The sequence below is a fragment of the Macaca fascicularis genome, chromosome 7 (genome assembly GCF_037993035.2).
Source record: "Macaca fascicularis isolate 582-1 chromosome 7, T2T-MFA8v1.1".
In the NCBI taxonomy this organism is placed as follows: Eukaryota; Metazoa; Chordata; class Mammalia; order Primates; family Cercopithecidae; genus Macaca; species Macaca fascicularis.
Window position 1 is genome coordinate 129,483,642 of NC_088381.1, and position 18,650 is coordinate 129,502,291.

The following is an 18,650-nucleotide window of genomic DNA, read 5'->3' on the forward strand; positions in this document are numbered from 1 at the left end:
CACCATTCAACCCGTCAGACAGAAGAATCTTATTTCTCAACCTATTATCAGCAAACCAACCTCATTAGGATCTCATGGGGTGCTGTACTTTATCATTCGCACGCTGCTGGACCGGAGATGTGGACTCAGGAGGTGTCAGCCAGCTACCCTGAGGACACCCTTGTGATGAGTGTGGGAACTAGAATTAGAATGGTCAAGAGTCAGTAGTGACTTCACAGTAGAGATGAGGAGGATGACAGTGAACATAATGACTTCTGGGTGTCATCACGGGACAATTTACTGAGATGAGAATGCAGGGAGAAAGCACAGTATTCTAGGAATCTCAAAAGTTGGAAAGACTAGTGAGATCATCCTGTCTAGACCTTACATGATTCAGGATTTCCCTTTTTGTTATTCTTTACAAGTGATCATGCAACTCTGATTCAAGCAACTGACTTTACTGAAACCAAAGTTGCATGATCATTGGTAAGGGATTTGTCTGACTACCTTGTCTGTTTCCTTCACCAGCTTCTAAACTGAATGAGAAAAGAGGCCATGTTTGTTGGGTTCACAGTTATTTCCCCAGAACCTGATAGAGTACCTGTATGCTGAAGGTGCTCAAGATGTATTTTTGTGGGGGATTTTTGGTGATGGTGGCTGTTTTTAAAACTACTTTATTGAGGTATGATTGTCACACAAAACACTGTACATATTTAATGTACACAATTTGATGAGTTTGGAGATAAGTGTTCACCCATGTAACTATGTGTTTTTGAATGAATGGGTGAATGAATGAGCAACTTTGGTAACAGAAAGTTGTAGAAACTGGGTAAGAATTAGAATGGTCAAGACTTAACAAGAGTTATTCCAGTGGTTACTCTTCCATTTGGGGCAGCTCTAATTGCATGTTCCTCTTTATACAGTCACTTATTTTGTTCCCTAGGTCACTCAGGTTGAATCTAGCTCTTCCTCTACGTGAAAATTTATTTCAAATACAAAGAGAACTATTGTGCTCCCTGAGTCTCCTCCTCTCTGGCTAAGTATCTTCATTTACTTTAACCATGTGGCCTGTTTTAGTCCTGTTTTAGAAATGCATCACAGTTCTCGTTGTTCTCTTTTCATTCACTCAACAAATATTTATGAGTATCCACTGAGTGCTCTGTACCAGGGCTCTTTTTGCAATAGGGGGAAAAAAGAGACATGCACGTGTCTTCCACCTCATCAGTGTTCCTCTGAAGTTATTAAACATAGCCATCCCCAGAACTAAGAGAAGCAGATGCCCCTTCCTTTGTACTGGGCATGTGCTCTTTTACTACTACAATATATCTAAATAAGAGATATTGGTTCTTCTACCTGCTTTTTTGCAGTATGAGATGTGGTATTTCTTATTGTTTCTACAGCCATGGACCATGAATTAAGTGTGACTTTTCTTTTGGGTACAGGAGCATATATACATAGAAGGAGGTAGACGTTATGCACAACACAACTGTCTACATTCTTCCATCGCTCACAAACAGAATACGTGTTTGCACTCTTTGCTAAAGGTAGTGCAATGCTCAGAAATGCGCCCCAGCATCCAGAGGAGCAGGGTGTTTTTCAGGCATCTGTGAGAAACAGATGCTCTGTCAAGCCAGAGACAGGGGCTCAGGTTACATCATGTGTTCAGTGAAGCACGTCAGAACCATTTGCCTAGTAGAGCCTCAAGTAATTGTTTTATTTCTTATTCTTCTATTATTTTATGTATTTTTTTCTACTTTTAATAATGAAATAAACCCATAATAAAACAAAAATAATTCAACAAAACTGATGGGTTTTTTTTTTTTTTCATTGCAAATGTCTGTTTAACTAATTTGTTCACTAATAGAGGCTCCCAAGCTTCAGAAAATATATTCTCCTTTAAGGGAACACAGATGTTTGACTTAAAATTCCATATCTGTGACATTTCAATATTGGTATCCTCATTTTTTTTACTAATGAAATTGTAAGAAAACAAAATCTGCTTGTCCTACAGCAATTTGGCTGTGATTCAAAAACTTTTATATTAAAATGAAATAATATGTTCTGCAAATCTAATTGCAGAGGAATTAGACACACTAAACCAAATAGTCATCTGTGATACAAAATGAAATAAAACAGAGAAAAACCATTTTAGGAAATAGAAAGTAGAAAGAGGTTCTAAGGAATGTCTGTCTGCTTCTATTGTGATCATTTCTGGGTTCAGTTTTGATGTTTTTAAATGAAAAATTTTAATCTCAGACCTCATTTTCTTTATTTTCCTTTTTGCCCTGTCTTATGGTACTGATCAGACCTCATTTTTAAATGACGTGTTTATTTCACTTACATTGTACTTACGTAGTTGAAGTGAATGGATTAGGATCATTAACCAACTTAATTGTATATTAATGTGAATAACAATATATCTGTCAGAGTTTTAATAGTGGTTAGAAAATAGGGAAGAATGACAAGAGAAGTTTAGTGGAAGATGGGTATGGACATAACAAGAGTGCATAGGTAAAACTAGCCAGAATTGTTTGGCTGTTTTAATTTGCCTCAGTCTTCAACTTTAAATAAGAACATTTAATCAATTAGATTACTTGCAGTATAACTATTTCAATTCTCCAAACACCATTAGGTTGTCTGTTCTTCAGGCCAAGTTCAATGCCACATACATGGTAAATGCTGAATATTTGCAGAATGAATGAATGAAGTGAACTAATGGACAAATAAATGCCACACTTCTTCCTTTTTTTTTTTTCTTGGTAGGAGTGTAGGTCAGTAAAGATCTCAAAATTCTGACGCCCATAATCAAGATACAAACATTTGACTCAACTGATAGAGAACTATCTTTTGCATTAGAGTTATAAACAGAACACTAGATGAATTTTCTTATTATTCTTCTCTACTAAAGGCATTAGGTCACAATTAGCATTTACTTGAAATGTTTGTATGTTTAAGTTTCTCTATATATTTATATTGTTAAATTGTTGTGACTAGAATATAATTTTATTTATAAATGGTTTCCAAACTATAATCTAGCCATGATCAGTTGGATAATTCAGTGTCTTTATAACTGATATCAATCATTGCAAGTTATTTGAAATCCTGATGATCCTCACCGATAGTTCTAGTCACGTCCCACACATACCTCTAGCCCAAGACGAACAGGTTGCAACAAAGATGTGTTTGTGCACGCATGTATGTGCATATGTGTGTGCGTGTGTGTCTGTGTGTCTGTGAAAGCATTGTGGATATTTTGTGTTTGCTTATTTTGTAAACACAATATTAATCTTTGCTTGTCAGTCCTTGAGGATTTTTGCACTTTCACTGTTAACATAAGCAACCAACTGATCATAAAAAGTCAACTTGACCATGTAGAATAGGCTGTGGTGTATTCTGAAATAACATTTTTCTTCAGACTTTCTCATTAATTGCCAGCCTGCTCAGCGACTGCCAGAATATGATTAACTTTCTTAGATCAGTTCCCACTGTTGTGCAATGCATTCTAAAATATAGCAGCAAATAAATATATGATGTCACAGAGACAAAAACTCTGCAGGTAAAAACTAGCATAAAGCAGATAAGCATTCTCTGGCTGGGATACAGAGTTTTAAAACCTCTTAAAATAATTAAACCTTACTCTGAAAACACTACATACCAGATGTGAACTGCCCAAACTTGTTTTTGAACAGATTCATTTTATGTCCATAGAATTTAATGCACAGATTCATGTTCATGCAGTTCAATTCATGGATTTTTAAACTATTTCAGTACTTAGCCCATTGATTGATCTAACAGCCTAGATATTAAAATGAAGTCTGCTATTCTTTTTATTCATTAAAGATAAGAAAAGACTATTTCTGTCAATGGTTATTGGATCATCCTACTTGACTATAAACAGATCCTTCACCTACCATGCATGTGCACAAAAAATACCAGAGCCTTTCCTAAATTGATTGTTAGGTCAATTGCTTTGATGCCACCGAGGCCCCCATATTGGCCGAAGTTGCAGGGAAAAGAGGTTGGGGGAATAATCTCATTTCTAGGATAAGAAGCATAGGAATAGGAATCAAAAGATTCGCATTCTAATCTTGGCTGAGCCTTCAAACAGCGTGTGACATGGTCCAAGAAGTGGTGCTACCCTAAACACTCATTAAATCTTTACAACATGGACAGGTAAGTTTAGATAGGTGCTGCAGTATCCCCTTTTACAGGTGAAAAGATTCAGATACTTTCCCTGTGTCAGGCCATAGGTTAGGATCAGAGCCAGGATTCTGCCTGGAACAGCTTGGCTCCTATACTGCTATTTTAGAGGTATTGTGATAATGCATGTGAAAGGACTTTGAAAAGTATAAAGAATGATTATTCTTACACAGGAGGTACACTCAATAGACGTATTTATGTACTGAAAATTGGAATGAGGCTGGAAGAAATAGTGAAATAACTGGTGATGATGACTGTTGATGATTGTAGGGTGGTCACCACCTGGCTTTGAGGAGTGGCACATGCTAGCTAAACAGGGCAGAGAAGCTAAACACAGTCTTACCATATGATTCAGCATTGGAACCTTTAGGTGTTTATGCAACTGATTTGAGATATATATCCACACAAAACCCTGCAAACAAATATTTATAGCAGCTGTATTCATAATGACCAAAAACTGGGAGCAACTAAGATATCCTTCAATAGGTAAATGGATAAATAAACTGTGGTACAGCCAGTTGATGGGATATTATTTGATGATAAAAATAAATGAGCTGTCGAATCACAAAAAGACATGAATGAATCTTAAATGCATAGTTTTGAGTGAAACAACCCAATCTGAAAGGCTACATACTGTATGTTTACAATTATATCACATTCTGGAAAAGGCAAAACTATGGAGACAGTAAAAAAAAAAAAATGCATTGATTTCCAGGGGCTCAGGGAGAGGGGAGGAAGGATTAAATAGGTTAAGCAGGAGAAATTTCTTAGAGTGGTAAAACTGTCTATGTAATACTGTAGTTATGGATATATGACACTGCATATATCAAAACCCATGGAACTTTATAGAACAAAGAGTAAACATTAGTGTATGCACATTTTCAAGATCATTTAGAAGGTCAAGGGTCCTAGAATGGACTGCAGTGACAAAACAATCTAACTATATTAAAAATCTGTAAAGCAGCTTCACTGAAGGAGGTGGGAGGAAAAGATGCTGACCTAAGTGATTTTGGAAATGAGAGGAGTCTGTAAGACTAAAGGCGAAAGAAAATGTCCATAAAACTGTACTTAATAAAGTTGTTTCCCATAAGGTTTCAAGTTAACGGTTCTAATACAGCTGTGCACTTTTACAAGAATTAGCAATTAAGTAAATGCATGGCAGATGGTGGGAGCCAGATTTCTCATGGAGTTCACAGATAAGCAATGGGAATAGGCTGGGTTGGTCCATGTGGTAATGAATTAGAGTTGGGGCTATCAGTATGAATTCACTCATGTTTAGCTTAACATAGATACCTATGGTTACATATAGAAATATTTACAGATATTTGTACATATATACAGAGTTTACTGTACATATTTCCTTGTTGTGTCAGCTAAGAGAGCCTAGAAAGCAATGACACCCCAGTAGCAAGGAGAACTTCTAGTGCCCAGATATTGGCTTTAATACTGTTCTCCAGTAAAAGAAACTAGAGCTCCTTGGAGAAACTGCTGATTCTAAGATTGAGTTAGCATATATACAAGTTGGCCCTGGAGCATCTTGTAGTGCCGGAAAGTAAGTATCTAACACACACACACACACACACACACACACACACGAAATGATAGGAGGATCTCAAAGGGATAGAGGAGCCAGCTTCAACAAGAGCTCCTCATGGCCAAACCTGAAACAATTTGAACCACAAAATAATGCAATATTAAACTATAACTGAAAGTATTAAATAACTATGAGTTCACACTATTATAAATGAATTGAATAAATAAATCAAGGAAAATGACAAATCTCCCATGCAGAAGAATTCCAAATAATTTCTGTAGATATTCTACACTCAAAGAGGTAGAACATAACCCCCTACTCCTTTGATGTGGGCTGTATATAGTAACTTCCTTCCAAAGGGTGCAGCATAGACATGGTTTAACTTTACGGTGAAGAACATGACAAATTACCTGAGCCGAGCAATCAAGATCAATATCAACAGTACTAAGTCATGTTGATGGAATGTACCCATGATACAATGCAACAAAAAGCCTCTTTATCTTTGTGGTTTTCTACCCAAAAACCCATAATCCAGTCTAATCATGCAAAAAAAAAAATCAAATAAATACCAATTAAGGAGCAATCTACAAAATATTTGATGAGTATTCCTCAAAGTACTCATTCCCCAAAACAAGGTAAATCTGAAAAATCATCACAGCCGAGAGGAGCCTAAGGAGACACAACAACTAATGTAATATGGTATCCTGGATGGGATTCTGAAATAGAAGGACATTAGGGGCCGGGTGCAGTGGCTCATGCCTGTAATCCCAGCACTTTGGGAGGTCAAGACAGGTGGATCACCAGAGGTCAGAAGTTCGAGACCAGCCTAGTCAACAGGGTGAAACCCCGTCTCTACTAAAAATTTAAAAATTGGCTGGGCATGGTGGCGGGCACCTGTAATCCCAGCTACTCGGGAGGCTGAGGCAGGAGAATTGCTTGAACTCGGGAGGCAGAGGTTGCAGGGAGCCAAGATCACACCATTGCACTCCAGCCTGGGTGACAAGAGCAAAACTCTGTTTCAAACAAAAATAAAGAAGGACATTAGATAAATACAAAGGAAATCTGAATAAAGTATTGACTTGTTAATAATATACAGGTAGTGATTCACTAATTATAACAAATGTACTATACAAATATAAGTTGTTAATAATAGGAGAAACTGGATATGGAGTACATAGGAACTCTCTTTACTATCTTTATAATTTTTTGCAAGTCCAAACTGTTCTAAAAATTAAAGTGTATATATATATCCTTTTAGTATATATAAATACACTATAGAGAAGATTTTGGTTTTACCTAGATTACATCACTGAAAGATGTTTTGATGTGGGAATAAAAGATATAATCAGACACAATCCTGTAAAAATCAATTCATCTCCTTGGTGATGATTTTAATCACATATGCTCCTTTTGGATGGACATAGCTATAAGGAAAGAATTTTTTTTAATGCAGAAGTATATTAAATTTATTCGTTAATAAACAATGAACATCTCCAGATAGCGACAAATGGCAAGGAATTATGTCCAGCTATAATTTAACCAGCCCTCCTTAGGATTGCTACTATTAGAGTTCAATGGTGGTATAAACCATCTCTAGAGTATGCTTTTTCTATAGATGGTTTATTAGATGACTTGCAATGAAATCGAACACAGGACTCTTCTTTAACCCCTTCAGGAACCTGATGAAACGCCTGGTCTAACAGAAGGAGGCAGAGAAAGTTATGAAGAGGGGTATGTGAGCTTCTGTGCTACTTATTCTTGGTCCTGCAATATGGTCAGTGAAGCACCCTGAGCGCTCACCCTTTCCCAGGGCTATAAAGCAAATTGGATGGATGAGTGTGATTTGGAGGAGAAGGAAACTGCAGTTATCACTGCTTTACCTTGACCTCTGCCTGGAGACAAGGCTGAGAGGGTGACTACAAAATTAGAGTGACAACTAACATATGCTGGATACATGTCCTGGGCCCGGATGATGCCAGGTATTTTACAGTGGGTCACTCCTCACAACAACCCTATGAGCAGCAGTCTCTTCCTTAAGATTTTGAGGGGGCCCAGTAATCACTACCCCTCTTCACCCCCTTCATTCTCAAAAAATTAAGATATAAGACAAAGGAGTAACAGATGAAGATATTATAATATCACCCCTATTACTGATAAAGTCTCTCTTACAGTGCTGGTGGGAGCATAAATCGATATATCTATTTTGGAAAACTAAACCTGAACATACGCATTCTCTATGCCCCAGCAATTCCACTCACAGAAATATACCCAATAAAATGTGTATGCAATATACCCAATAAAATGTCGCTCACCAAACGACATGTACTAGAATGCTCATAGGAGCACTCTTTGTAAAACTGGAAAATACCCATGTGTCCAGCAGCAGTAGAAGGGATCAATAAATCTTGGTATACTCACACAATAGATTATTATATAGCAATAAGAATGATCAAACCGTCACTACAGGCAACAATATAGATGAATATGACAAATGTAACATACAGGCAAAGAAACCAGATGCAGAAAAGCATGAACTGTATGATTTCATTTATGCAAAGTACAAAAGTAGGAAAATGAATTGGGTTTTAGAAGTCAGTTCAAGATAGTTGTTGCCCTTGGGTGGGGACAGTGATTGAGAGGGAGCAGGCAGGAGACTTTGGGGACTAGCAATATTATTTTTCTTGAAATGAGTACTAGTTACTTGGGTGTGTTTGGTTGTGGAAATTATGGAGCGATACACAAGCAGTAAGCATCTTTACCATATATATAGTACTTCAATTTAAAAAATTTAAAAATCCTCTCTTGATCCCATCTTCCCATCCAACTACCACTATCTCTCCTCTTCCCTGTAAAGCAAATGTTTTTGAATGGAGTGTCTTTGTTTGCTGTGTCCAATGTCTGCATTCTCTCTTGAACCCAGTCCAGCAAACCTTTTGCTCTAGATTCTAAAAAGCTGGTCTTATAAAGATCAGTGATGACTTGCATATGGCTAAACTCAATGGTCAGCTTGCCTCATTGGACTTACCAGCAGCATTCCATACAGACTATCACTGTCTGCATATTCTCTTAGTTTCTGTACGCACTATCCATCACTAGGTGAACTCACGGAGCCTCACGGCTTTAAATGCCATGTCTGTACTGATGACTGTCTCATTTATATTTTCAGCCCAAATCTCTCCTTAGCACATCAGACTTGTGCATTAAATTGCCCACTCAACATCTCAAACATAATATATTCCAAACAGATGTCCTGATATCCTCCAAACCTGCCCTTCCCACATTCTCCTCCTTCTTATTAAGCTTCTCACATCTACTCCGTCTTTCCAGTTGTGTAGCACCCAAACCTTGGAATAACTCTGAACTCCTCTTTTTTTTTTTTTCTCATACAATGCATCTAATCGATTAACCAGACCTGTTGATTCTACCTTCAAAATATATCCAGAATTTACCCACTCCTTGCTGCTTAGATTGCCACCATCCTGGTCCAATCCACCTTCCTCTCTTGCCTGGGTTATCTCAATAACCTTCTAGATGCTTCTTCCCTGCCCCTCACTGCTCTGCCCCTTGCCTCTGCCCTTGCTGCCCCACAATCTATTTCCTCCAAAGAGTGATCCCAGTAAACAATAATCCAAATCATGTCATTTGTCTGCTCCAAACCCTTCTAATATTTTCCATCTCACTCAGAAGAAATGGCAGTTCCAGGCTGTGAACTTTAAGACTCTGTATGATCTGACCTCACATTGGCTTTCAAACCTCATCTTGCACACTTCTTTCCCGGTGTACTCTGCTTTTGCCGCACTGGGATTTTTATGGGTCCCTGGACACTCCGGGCATTTCCCTTGGCTCAGGGCATTTGCATTGGCTGTCTCCGCTCACTGGAGTTCTCTTTCCCTGCTATACACATGGTTTTCTCTCTCATTTCCGTCAGGTCTTTCTTTACTCAAATGACATACTTTTTAAAAGAGGATTTCTATCTAAAATTTTATACACACATCTCTGTATCCCCCTTCCCGGCATATTTTGTTTTCTCCTTGGCCCTTATCACAGTCATGTGTGTATTTGTTCATGTATTTATTGACTGAGCGACTGATTTTTTTTCTCTCCCAGTAAGCTGCAAACTCTGTGAAGACAGGGATATTTTTCCCATTTTTGCCCCATCATGCTGCAAGCCCAAGATACAATTAGAACACATCCGATTCACTGTCCATCTACCTGTGGCATTTCAACCATGACCACAAACCAAATCACTCTCCCTGTATCACATTCCCTGAGAAACTTTGTTTTCTCCCACAGGAAAGATTTGTTTATTTTTCTGATTCAATCAAATGTACCACTAGTTTCTGCAGGATTATTTGTACCTCTTTCAGGATCCTGAAGAATTTGCTCCTGGGCCGTGAAGATGGGAAGCTGAGTCAGAGTGCATTTCTTCACCCAATCCCACAGCCACACATGCCTGCTCACTCACGGGATCTTCCCACTCTCCTTGGGAAGGCTTCCGAGCTGCTTCCTCAGGATGTCCTGTGATCGCAGCCTGACCTGTCAAAGCCATGCGAATGCCATCTGTTCAGTTATATAACTTGAGATCTGGGAAGAATTCTCAGCATAAGATTTGCTGCCCAAATCGAATCATTTTCAGAAAGGAGATTAAATATTCTTTGCTGGGAAAAGGAGAAATAACCAGACAAATTAACATTTCACTGAGTATAAACAAACCTTTGTCCAAAATACACAAATGAAAATGACAAATTTGCTTCACTAATATTTGCTTGCATTAAAAATATACACAGGACTATGGATCAATATCTTAAGTGCAAAATAAATTCTTAATTGGGAACATGGAATTATTAATTTAACCAATCTTAATTTTGTTTAGATCATTAGCCTGCAGTATAATGCCCCAAGCAGAATTTGGGGTGAGGGTCTTGGTGGGGGAAGAGGAAGTGCTCATTACTACAGACTTGACAAGATTCTTAACACTACAGAATGATTTTTCTTTCATGGGAGGGGAAGATATCTGGCCCACCAGCAGTCAGACAGAAACCCTGACTTGTGATTTTAACATTACCTTATGTGACCCATGGTCACCTTGTATGACCAAACAAAACCATTTATGAAATAGCTGCCTGGAGTTAAGGATTTAAATGGTAACTTTGTAGACTAGGTTTTCTCTTGTCATCTAATTTATTCACCTTAATGCTTGTTTCTTTGCCCTTATTCTTACTTGCCTTCGAGTATAATATCCTGAGAATTTATGTTGAACAGCACTAATTTTTTCACATGGAGCTAGCACATGTTTATGACTAGTACAAGTTTATGACTACAAAAAACAGAGATTTTGTCATCTTAAACTGAATTTACTGGGAATAAAATCAGTCAATACAGAAAAGTATAACAAAGGAAATAAAAATCACCACAACTCCTACTACCCGAAGATTATATGGTTAAAGTGTTTCATATATTCTTCTGTAATTTTTACACATATATGTTTTTAAATAAAAATTAACCCTACCTATAAACCAAACAATATTATTTAACTAACAAGAGAAGAATAAATTATATTTTTGGTTGGCTATATAACAAAGAGAATCCAGCCATTCAGAAAAAACAGGGTAAGACAAGGAAGGAAGCCAAATAGATGGGCTGCAATGGAAGTTCACCCAGAATGAATGAATGAATGAATGAATGAATGAATTAATTAATGAATGAGGAGCTATTTTACTGACTGTGGTCAGTCAGGGAACACCTATTAGAAAAAGCAGCATTTGGCCAGGCGCAGTGGCTCACACCTGTAATCCCAGCATTTTGGGAGGCTGAGGCGGGCAGATCACCTGAGGTCAGGAGTTCGAGACCAGCCTGGCCAACATGGTGAAACCCCGTCTCTACTAAAAATACAAAAATTAGCCAGGTATGGTGGCACACACCTGTAATCCCAGCTACTCGGGAGGCTGAGGCAGGAGAATTGCTTGAACCCAGGAGGCAGAGGTTGCAGTGAGCTGAGATTGCACCATTGCACTCCAGCCTGGTCAACAGAGCCACACTCCGTCTAAAAAAAAAAAAAAAAAGAAAGAAAGAAAGAAAGAAAGAAAGAAAGAAAGAAAGAAAGAAAGAAAGAAAGAAAGAAAGAAAGAAAGAAAAGAAAAGGAAAAACAGCCTTTGAGTAGAGGCCAGTGAGCCATGGAACTCTGTAAGGATCTGGGGAAAACTTATCTATCCGGTTAGAGGGAACCGCAAGTGTGAAGGTACTGAGACAGGAGTGAACTCAGTGAACTGGTGGAACAGAACAGCATGGAGGCCCCGGGAGCTAACACAGGATGAGGCAATGGAGAACGGCAGGAGGGGACATGGCAGAGGCGGGTTTTTCCTTTTCCAGTTTTCTTCAGTTCTTCTGATTGCCTCAGGAGAAAAGTCTTAGTTTGATGTTAGCACATATTTAACACTTCGGGTGTTCACTACTCTATTTTTCAACAAAAAGATAGCAGATTTTGGGATCACAGCCTTCTGAGATGATGGTATTTAACTAAAATATAATAGCATTGGTCTTTATTTTCTTTATTTTCACAATTACTGTCTTTTCTTTTTTGATGTAGTGTCTCACTCTGTTGCCCAGGCTGAGTGCAGTGGCGCTATCACAGCTCACTACAGCCTCTAACTCCTGGACTCAGGAGGTGGGATCCTCCCCCGTCAGCTCCTCAAGTAGCTGGGACTGTAGGCATACAGCACCACATCCGGCTAATTTTTTATTTTTTGTAGAGATGGGGTCTTGCTGTGTTGCCCAGGCTGGTCTCATACTTCTGGGCTCAAGTGATCCTCCCACCTTGGCTTCCCAAAGTGCTGGTATTACAGACACGATCCACCACAATCAGCACACAATTACTATCTGTTTATAGCGAGTGATGCTGGTTTCCTATTTACAGGAGTGATAAAGTCTTTTTTAAAACAAATGTATTTAAGTTTCAAATTAAATCATCTTAAAGAAAAATATGACATAAGAAATGTAAAAAAGTGGTACATGATCAGAAGTGGCAAAAATCCTAAAAGTAACTGGCAAATGACTTAAGTTTGGGAAACACAGTTCTAATCCATCCCACCTATACCTGGACACCCTAAAGACGAATCCAAACCTATTAGAGACTTATTCCTGCTTTCTAAGATGATCACAACCTAGTTAATCTAGTTATAAATTAATCTGGATCACTAGTCAGTGATACTCCCGCCCTCAAGTAAAATGGCTGCTTTTTGAGAGCTTTAATTCAGATTCTGTTTAGAAGAAATAACAGGTATCATGGTTAGTACAAGGATTGGTCAGAGAGCTATATCTTGCCTGTTAACCACATAGATTCTGGCAATGATTTCCCATTTATATCATCTAGGTGGTTTTACTGGTTGTTCCCCTAGTTGTTTCTCTTTTTTTTTTTTGTTTGTTTGTGTTTTTTTTTAGACAGAGTACCACTCTGTCACCCAGGCTGGAGTGCAATGGTGCGACTTCAGCTCACCGCAACCTCCGCCTCCTGGGTTCAAGCTATTCTCCTGCCTCAGCCTCCAGAGAAGCTGGGATTACAGGCACCTGCCACCACATCTGTTTACATCTGGCTAATTTTTTGTATTTTTAGCAGAGACGGGGTTTTACCACGTTGGCCAGGCTGGTCTCAAACTTCTGACCTCAGGTAATCTACCCACCTCAGCCTCCCAAAGTGCTGGGATTACAGGCCTGAGCTACCACGCCCGGCCCTCAGTTGTTTCTTAATTTGCCTGCTAGTTTGTTTTTGATATGATACTAATCGAAATGGAGGTCCTTAAATGAACTTCTTTCATAAACAAAAACATTAGTTTTGGCAGTGATGGCTTACAAGAGTGTGTTCTGTAATACCTACTTTGCAGATGCAATTTGAATTCTTCAATACGAAATATTTGGATTTCTTTTTCCTGAAATTCTTTCTAATGAGATTTTTGTGGATTTTTTTTTTTTTTTGAGACAATGTCTCACTGTTGCCTACCCTGGAGTGCAGTGGCACAATCATGGCTCTCTGCAGCCTCAAATTCCTGGGCTCAAGTGATCCTCTTGCCTCAGCCTCCCACCTCAGCCTCCTGCCTCAGCCTCCTGAGTACCTGGGACTACAGGTAAGTGCCACCACCCAGCTAATCTTTTATTTTTTGTAGAGACAAAGGCTCACTATGTTACCCAGGCTGGTCTCAAACTCCTGAACTCAAGCAATCCTCCCATCTTGGCCTTCCAAAGTTCTAATGAGATTTAAGCAAGGAGATGGATGGAAGTTGCTTTGTATTACTGATGTTCTCAGAAAAAAGAAAATCGAATCTGAACACAGCTGTTGCAAGTACAGGTGCAGACTGATTACTAGCAAGTTAGATGGCCCAACACCATATTCATCTAAATGTAAATATTTTGCTTGTTTTTCAGTGACTTGTAGAAGAGTGATTCTGGAAAATACTGCCCCTACATTCAAATGGGAGAAAGCCTCCCTTATACCAAATTTGCAATCATTACAAAACTGTTGATATAATCTTAACAATCAGAAGAGAAGTTGGTTACTCATTTAAATTACTGGTAAGATTTTTGTAAGCCCTGTGACAAAACACATGAAGTGATGAAAAATTCTTCCCCCGCAGAAAGAAAAGAAAAAGCCCTGGAGGATCCAGGTCTAGCCTCAACTCTGTCAACTACTCCAGTACCTATTAACCTTGAAGAGCTACCTAGTTTCTGCAGGCTCAGATTTTTTAACTCTAGAATGAGAGGAATACATTAGACTCCCTTTGGGATAAAAATGCAGTGTTTTGGCCTGGTACGGTGGCTTATGAATCTGTAATCCCAGCACTTTGCGAGGCTGAGGCAGGTGAATTACTTGAGGCCAGATGTTCGAGACCAGCCTGGCCAACATGGCGAAACCCCATCTCCACTAAAAATACAAAAATTAGCTGGGCATGGTGGTGCACGACTGTAATCCCATCTACTTGGGAGGCTGAGGCAGCAGAATCACTTGAACCCAGGAGGTAGAGGTTGCAGTAAGCTGAGATCGCACCACTGCACTGCAGCTTGGGGGACAGAGCAAGACTCTGTCTCAAAACAAAACAAAACAAAACAAAAATGCAGTGTTTTCACAAAATAGCATCAACAGAAAAAATTACCAAAGTTAATAAATTGGCACTACATAAATAGGATATCTGCATTAAAAATGTAAAGGATTTTCTGAATGACCAAGCAATTAAATTATAGAAAACTGCAAGCACAAACAAATACACTTGTTAGAAAAAGTGTAATTATAGGAAAGTGCTAAATTACATTTGGACATTGAAAAGCCATGAAATGATTCAGGCAGACAAAAATAAAATATATGAAATAAGAAGCACACAACAGTTGTGATGTAGCCATAGGCCTGCCCAACTTGTTGGACCAAAGAAGGAAAAAAATTACTATATAATAAATGATTTGTCTTTTCCATTCCTAAAATATGCACAACTGTCTGGATCATTGTGATATGAATATAATGCCAGGTTATCGCAAATGGGATCAATGCATAGCTGTTAGAAGGGAATTGTGAAATCTCCAGCTCTGAGCTCTTCTTCTGGAAGGGTGGAGAGAGAACAACAGCCAGTTTATGAAACCGTTAGGAAGTATTTATAGGTCCATGCTTATATCATTTCATAATAACTTACATGTTATTGTCTGCTTGTATATTGTGTGATCTAAGAACAATTTCCAAATTAAAATATTGTAATTGTTCCCATTAAGTTTATCCTGACAGATCTTCTTTTTTTGGCGGGGGGCTGGGGGACAAGATCTTGATCTGTCACCCAGATGCAGTGGTGGCACAATCAGGGTTCATTGCAGACTCAATATCCTAGACTCAAGTGATCCTTCCCCCTCAGCCTCATGAGTAGCTGGGACTATAGGCATGTGCCACCACACCTAGCTAATTTTTTTTTTTTTTTTTTTGAGATAAGATCTTATTATGTTGCCCAGGCTGGTCTTGAACTCCTAGGCTCAAGTGACCCTCCTGCCTTACCCTCCCAAAGTGCTGGGATTACAGGTGTGAGCCGCCATGTATCCTGACAAATCTTTCTTTTTACTGCTCCTTTAAGTGGGACCTGTCTTTGACCCAATACTCTGAACCAATATATTCACCTGAGAGAGAGAAAAGAAACTGTATTACAAATAAAGCAAAACTGGAACAAGAAGCCTTGGTCACATTTGTTGAAGACTAGCATAATGCTGGCTAGTCTGGCCAGATGTCTGAGAATGGATTAAATGGCTTTCTGCAGTTCTTTTTAGGATCAAGATGTTATAAAAAGCTTTAGTATTTGATACATTTCAAGGGAGAAAAGGCTGCGTTTACTTATTTTTAAATGCTGTGTGTCTTTGTACTTAGGTGAATACATGTGAGTATATTTTAAATTAAATTCCTTTCAACTATTTCAACTATTTTTACAGACATCATTTACTGAGAGGACAAATGGGTAATATAAAAAAAACTGCCATGGGTGGAGGTGAAATGTTGTAACTTACAGGCAGTAATTTATCTTTCTACTGGCATATCAGGATATGGTGATGACTACACTTGTTGCTCAAATTATTTCCTAGTAACAACCTCAAAGGAAACCATGTTGAATCTGAAATCATCTTGCATTTGAAAGCCTGTTTGGCCTTCTTACAGATCACATTTTCAAAGAGGTCAGAAGTCAATGTATATGGAGAATTTCAGACACTGTACCGCCTACCACAGGGATTACACTCAGAGGCCTAAACATGTCACAGGAAAAGTTGTTAGACTGTTTAAAGAAAATCAGCGGCCAGGCAAGGTGGCTCATGCCTGTAATCCCAGAACTTCCAGAGGCCAAGGCAGGCGAATCACTTGAGGTCAGACGTTCGACATCAGCCTAGCCAACATGGTGAAACCCCGTCTCTACTAAAAATCCAAAAATAAGCCGGGCATGGTGGTGGCGCATGCCTGTAATCTCAGCTACTCAGGAGACTGAGGCAGGAGAATCGCTTGAACTCGGGAGGCGGAGGTTGCAGTGAGCTGAGATCGTGTCACTGCACTCCAGCCTGGATGACAGTGAGACTCTGTCAAAGAAAAAAAGAAAAAAAAAGGTAAAAAAAAAAAAAAAAAAGAGAAGAAAATCAACTGGAAGAGGGTAAAGGGAAGCAAAATCTCTTTGCAACATTGGGAAGTGAATTTGCACAAAGGACATTCCAAAACGTCCATGAAGTTGACTGGGAAAAAAAAACAAAAAAGAAATACAAATGTAAAGTTTAAAGGAGCCCATGAACCTAAGGAAACAGATACTAGGGATTTTTGAGCTGAATACAAAACCTCTAAGAAGCAAAAGAAAAAAATATTTTTGCCAAGAGGCATCCTTTCTACATCTAAAACAAAACCCACAAATACCCATGAGTAATATCATACAGGTTATGAAGTTCCATGCAAAACCAGCAACATTTTCATATACCAGAATTGCTGGAACAGTTGCAGATATTCCTTTAAAAACAATCTGACTGTGTAACAGCTCTGAAACACAAAGCTAGGCCACAAAACTACATTTCACCACATATATCAATTTTCTTGAACCCTCTCACTATCAGATTTGGCCAACTTTTAAAGTTCCAAAGTTAGTAAAGAGACTGTGAATCAGACACTAAAATATGTTCTACTTTGTACTGCAGCAATGCCATATTTAAGAAAAATATGGAAATGAATCAAAAAGCAAACAAGATTGTGGAATTCCCTGATATTATATTGTATTTCAGCAGCAGCCTCTGTATTACACACTGGAATAGCTTAAATGTATCTTTTTCAATTAATTTCCCTTTTTTTCCAGAAGAATAAAGAAGTATATTTATTACAGTAAATAAAGTTGGCATTGCTCATATTAAACAAACAGGATGTCTGAACTGTATGCATTAAAAGATTTCAGAATCACAAGAAAGCAAATTACACATATTAGTGCTCATGCTTTCAGAAAGAATGGAAGACTTCGAAAGTACTAAATTACACGTAGGTACTAGAACGAAAAAAATGACAAGATAGGGTGTAATTGGTGGTGAGGGTTGGAACTTTTTCTCACTTAAAATACATTGGGCTCATTTGTGTGTGCAATGCATCAGTCCCTAATGCAAGAAAGAAAAGCCATGAATATGGACAGAATCAAAGTCTTCTCCAAATGGAAGATCCAAATCAGAACCCTTGAGGAGGTTTGCCTCAGCACCCGCTGTAGAAGTGGTTGGCACACACACAACCAGACACAAGGTAACATGGTAGAGCAGTGTCGAGAAGAGGATCTACAGTGGTCTCCACTGTCCTGGCGGTGACCTCCTCCTCTGACTGTTCTGTGTGTAACGGGACTGACTTGCGCATGCGGTTCAGGAAACCAAAGGTCTGGTTTGCTATCCTCTGATCTTGTAGGTCATGTGATTGGACAAGCTCATTTGCCCCTGGGTGGATGGTGTTCAGTGACCCACCTTGCTGAGTCATGCTAAACCTGTTCAGCCTGTAGCCTTAGTTCTTTAATGAAAGTGCCCTTAGTTGCATTTAGAAGCACTGACCTGCCCTCTCCCTTCTTTGTTCTGTGTCTCAATGTCATTGACACAGGACGGGGTTCCACACAGGATGTGATTCATATGAGCCAATCTTGAGTAGGTTTCTTGTGGTTTTTAGTTTTGTTTTAGTCAAAAGAAGGGAAACTTAACCATTTCCAACAGGTTTGGTGAAGGTAAAAGCATTTCTCTCATTTTTCTGTCCATGCAAAAGTGCATACTGGGAGACCGCAAAAGCCAAGGCGATTTGTGGGCCTATTCCTCCATTTCTCCCACCAGGTGTGGGAAAGAAGCAGAAATTTCTGGCTTTGAATGGATTCTACAGATCCCTGAGTAGAATAAATTTCTAATTGTTAAAAAGACCTCAAACTTGGCCAGGTGCGGTGGCTC

General features: G+C 38.8%; 1 long non-coding RNA gene across 1 annotated transcript in view; it reads right to left on the bottom strand.

Annotated features, from left to right (window-relative positions):
• The window catches only part of LOC135971993 (uncharacterized), a 92,740-nt gene extending 82,543 nt beyond the window's left edge, over nucleotides 1-10,197 (bottom strand). The window contains exon 1 of the long non-coding RNA XR_012415845.1: nucleotides 10,072-10,197. This is a non-coding gene — a long non-coding RNA (uncharacterized lncRNA). The remainder of the gene's footprint in view (nucleotides 1-10,071) is intronic.
• Nucleotides 10,198-18,650: the final 8,453 nt, after the last annotated feature.